Source organism: Globicephala melas, chromosome 10 (assembly GCF_963455315.2).
Source record: "Globicephala melas chromosome 10, mGloMel1.2, whole genome shotgun sequence".
Classification (NCBI taxonomy): Eukaryota; Metazoa; Chordata; class Mammalia; order Artiodactyla; family Delphinidae; genus Globicephala; species Globicephala melas.
Genome location: NC_083323.1, coordinates 65,519,158 through 65,523,934, shown reverse-complemented (window position 1 = coordinate 65,523,934; position 4,777 = coordinate 65,519,158). Strand labels below are relative to the sequence as shown.

General features: G+C 42.7%; 1 pseudogene; it reads right to left on the bottom strand.

The window, feature by feature from the left end:
- Positions 1-678: 678 nt before the first annotated feature.
- Positions 679-2,455, bottom strand: LOC115841413 (4-hydroxybenzoate polyprenyltransferase, mitochondrial-like; annotated as a pseudogene).
- Positions 2,456-4,777: the final 2,322 nt, after the last annotated feature.

Here is a 4,777-nt window from a genome sequence, read left to right as displayed (position 1 = left end):
TAAGAGTAATGCCAAAACAGCATTATGCATTTGACATGAAGAATTAAAGAGAATGACTAATGAAGTTCTAGCAAAGCTCCTTCCAAATTCTACCTCTGTTCTCTACCAGGGTATATGAGTCATTTTCCATGCCCAATTCATTTAAACAATGAATTCTTCCAGAAATTGAGAAACTAGCAAGCAATGACAAAGTCCACTCGAAAAACTAATTTGAGTTTTTGATTGTATTTCCATTTGATCCTCTCTAAGGATTAAAATGAACAGTGTCATCAATATGCTACAGGAAGGGGCTTCCGTGGTGCTGGTGGCGCAGTGGTTGAGAGTCCACCTGCCAATGCAGGGGACGCGGGTTCGTGTTCTGGTCTGGGAGGATTCCACATGTCGCGGAGCGGCTGGGCCCGTGAGCCATGGCCGCTGAGCCTGCGCGTCCGGAGCCTGTGCTCTGCAACAGGAGAGGCCACAACAGCGAGAGGCCCGCGTACCACGAAAAAAAAAAAAAAATGCTACAGGAAGAAGATAGATTGAAATAATGTTACAGGTTTTAAGTTATGCAATGTTTTTAATCTTATAAGTGTGGCAACTGATATGTAGGGCTAATTATCATTCTTTTTTTTTTAACAGGTAAAAAATTTTATTTACTGATTTAAATTCTCCTAAAATATAAAAAACAGAACGGTTTCCTGAATTACAGCTTTTGGCAGTAAGTAAAGTTCAATGCAAAGAACAATAAGCCTCAACTTCCTGTAGCAGCCTTTACTTTGCCCTAAAAAGAGAGACCATTTTCCTACAGAGACAGTCATTTAGATGAGACACACATCAAGTTTTTTTCTAAAGTGCCAAAACTCATATAATTCCTGTAACTGCAGATGAGAATTATAACTTAAATACTCCAGGTGATCGCAAATCCTGAAGAGTTCCTGGTTTCTGTGACGGGGAAGAATTTGACTAGTACATAGTTGAACTAAAATCCAGGCAAAAATGCTCTACAACTTCATCTACTGGTTTGTAATTCATTAACATATTGTAAGACTGTTATTCAAATCTAGTTATGTGGTAATAAGACCTGAGAGCATTTTGTAAAAATTTGTTTTAAAAATCCCCAGTTAAACTTAATTTGCTAATTTTCTATTCTATTATCTATATTTTTCTTTGTTTAATCTGTCTCCTTTTCTTTCCACAAATTCCCAAGGACAATTCCTTAAAAAATTATTAGTCCTATTGTTCGGTTGGAGGTGAATTTATCCCAACAATCCTCAGGTCTGTGGATGTCCAGAGTGTAAATCTGGTGAGCCAGATGGGCTCCTACAACAACCACAGCAGTGTAGTAGGGCACAGTTTGACCGATGTTCACTCCCAGCAGGCTCAGTGGCCCCAGCATCGCCACAGTGAAGCCACTGAGCCACTGCTTGGTATCTTCACGGAACAGCAGTGCCGTGGACTTAAACCCGATCCGAGCATCATCTCTCTTGTCCTGATGAGCATAGATAGTATCGTATATTAGAGTCCACATAATTCCAGAAAAATAAAGAGGAAGGCAAACAGATGGATCACAGGAGCCCTTGACAGCAGACCATCCAAGTAATGCTCCCCAATTAAAAGTCAACCCCAAGGCTAATTGAGGCCAGTATGTAATTCTCTTCATTAGCGGGTAGGTGATGACAAGAAGTAGGGATGCTGGTCCAAGAGCTATACTGTAGTAATTCAGACACAGAAGAACACGCAGTGCCAAGGTCAGCTGTCCCCCAAGAAAAACAAAGGATTGAAAAGTTGAAATGTCTCCAGCAGCTACTGGGCGACTTGCTGTTCTTGTAACCTTGCCCCCATGGCCGCTCCTCTGTGGAGAAAGGAAGCACACTGCACTTTGCAACACCAGCTATTCAACTGATACAGGCGCTTCTCACGCTGGGTTTCAGTGAGGACACTAAATGATCCTGTTGCTTTATGTGGCATTCAAAAGTGATGCCACCATCTTACTCTGCAGAATTGAGAGGAGCCTCTCTGTTCCTTTCTGGGACGAATCTACTTTTTTTTTTATCGTAGTCCTGGTCCCACATGTCATTAATAGTACAGCCTGCTCCAGGCATCAGAACAGCTCCAGTGCCAAAGAGGGATAACATGTACCAATCTGGAAAACAACCTGTTTCAGCTGCCAGACCAATGCTCCAAGTACATGGCAGATACAGTAGCCAGGTTCCTATGGGCTTGTTCAAACGCATGAGGCGCAGGTAGGGCTGCAGAGGGCGGGGCGCCGAGTTCACGATCGCCGCCGCAGGCAGGCTCGGCCGCCGCCCGAGCGGCCCCCGCCCGGCTGAGGGCCGCCAGTCTCCCGCGTGGAGCCCACTGGCAGCGTGCGGTAAGGTGAGGGAGCGCCGCGCGAGCCCCACAGCCACACCTGCGTCCCCGCCCGTAGGCGCCGCACGAGCCCCGCGCCTGCCGCGCCCAGCATGGCGCTCCGGAGAGCGCCGATCATTCTTAATTATAGAAAAATTTCTACACAGAAAAAATCATGGGATTAGATTCAGAGCTTATTTGGATCATACATTTAATTATACTTATTGAGAAAAACAAATTCTAATCCATAAAACAGATTAGAAATAACAGCACAAATCTCCTTAGCCTGCCAACCAGGCTTAATAACTGATTATTAACTTATAATATCAGTTATTATCAGAAATTACCTGTAATATTCAGTGAGCTAATTCACTGCTAGCTCTTCTAAGAACATAGGCTCCAGAGTAAAACAAAAATAAATTAAAAGAGAGATAGAGACAGAGTCAATCCTTTGCAATCTCTTTAAAGTCAAATGAAATGATTCCTTCCTGGGTCCAAACAACCTTAGGGCTATGGTGGAAGTGAAGGGAAAGAAGATCCTCATTTCCAGAGACAGCTACCTGTCCTTCCTGATTAGAGATATCTGAACCCAGAACTGCCCCCCAACAAGCCTTTCTGACGTATTTGGAAACTTCGGAAGCCGCTTCTGATGGCCCCACTCTTGATATGACCCAATGACTAGGTACCCACGACATCTGGTCATTGTAGACCCCGTAGGGACTATTGCACCCACTTCAGATACCTTGGGACTCACTACATTAGACCTCATTTTTCACCAGTGCCTGTTCCAAACCATTCTAACACCTGTGATTCACCAAAGTGATGCACTACTCTTCTACATAGCAACCCTATTTGCTTTTATTCTCACTCGCTCTACTCTGCTTGTCAAGGCATACTTTTTCTCTCCATAGACTCAGTCTCTCCATTACTCCTTTCGCATGCCAACTTTGGGAAAAAGAATTTCAAATCACTCCAGTAACCCCCTGCCACCCACAGACCGAGGGAGCATATTAACCTGGGCCTAGCAGAGTAGATCAATCTGTTGCCAGACATTCTACAGACAGCTGGGCTAGCCTAAGAACCAAATAACCTGGTGTTTGCAAACAGGATACCACTTCTCCCACGATACATCCACTTCCACATCAATTATCTGTTTGTCCGCCATGATTTCTCTGAACTTCTCAGCATCACAATTTCTCCAGCACCTGGGTAGTTCCAAAGAACAGAAAGCAAAAAAACAACTGACTGAGACTATCAAAATGGGAGACACCATTAGGCTCTGCTCCCAACACATATATCCCCTGCATGTATCCCGAATTGGAAGACCAAAGCATAGAAGTCATCAACTTCGTCACCTTCCTAAGTCAACTACACAATTCTCTGTGTAAAGACCCTGACTCTAACCCCTCTCTGATGCATTTACCCCATGAAGACCTCTATTCCTATCATGTGTGTAAAGACCAAGAGATGTCACTTCATTTTTGTCATTAAAAAGCAAGTTATGATTGTTGAGGAGCTCATTGTGATTAAATATCCAGTAAACCAGTAGAAGCCCTGGGTTTCTGGCTGCTGGTGTTGTAGTATCTCTGACATAGGACTCAGTGCTAACATTGCACAATTTCCCGGGTGCACACGGTAAAGTCTGAAGCTCAGAATGCTTTTAAGCTGCATGTTTTACTGGAGAGGAAGGGTTGGCTGTGCAAGGGGTTAAGTATTTCTGTAAGAACTGTGGGCCGAATCATAAGTCCTTGCTGTTATTGCAGTATACTGAGAATCCCTTTTTTTTTTCTGAAATCATTCTAAAAGAGGCCCTTCACACAGGGAACCTGAAGAATTTCATATGTGAACATTAAAACTTTTACTCTGACAATATCAAGAACTTTGTTTAGTATGTGACAGGCAGCTAAAACTATTATGCCCACTGTGTTCAATGAGGAGCAGAATTTAGTTTAAAGTTATTTTTCTACCTTGAAACACTTTACAAATACAAATGTCTATGAAAAGATGCTTTGTTCGTGACTATGCTTTTTCTCCGAAGACTCAAATGTATGTTCGTATGTATGTGTGAGTGTATATAAATGCACACGTATAATATATGCAAAAGAAAAGAAGACCCTGGCTCTTACCCCTCTCTGATGCATTTACCCCACCAAGACCTCTATTCCTATCGTATCCCAGAGGCTGACTCAATAATCTGGTGAAAGAAACCCAAGCACATTATCAAATGGATATTAGAAGAATGGCAATAATCAAAAACACGGACAAAAAACCATTTTTGAGGATATGGAGAAATTAGAACTGTGCTAGTGGAAATGCAAAATGGTATAGCCACTTTGGAAAACAGTTTAGCAGTTCCTCAAAAGGTAAAAAATAGAATTATATATAACCTGACAATTTCACTCCTAGGTATACACTACAAAGGACTGAAAACATAGGGCCACAGAAA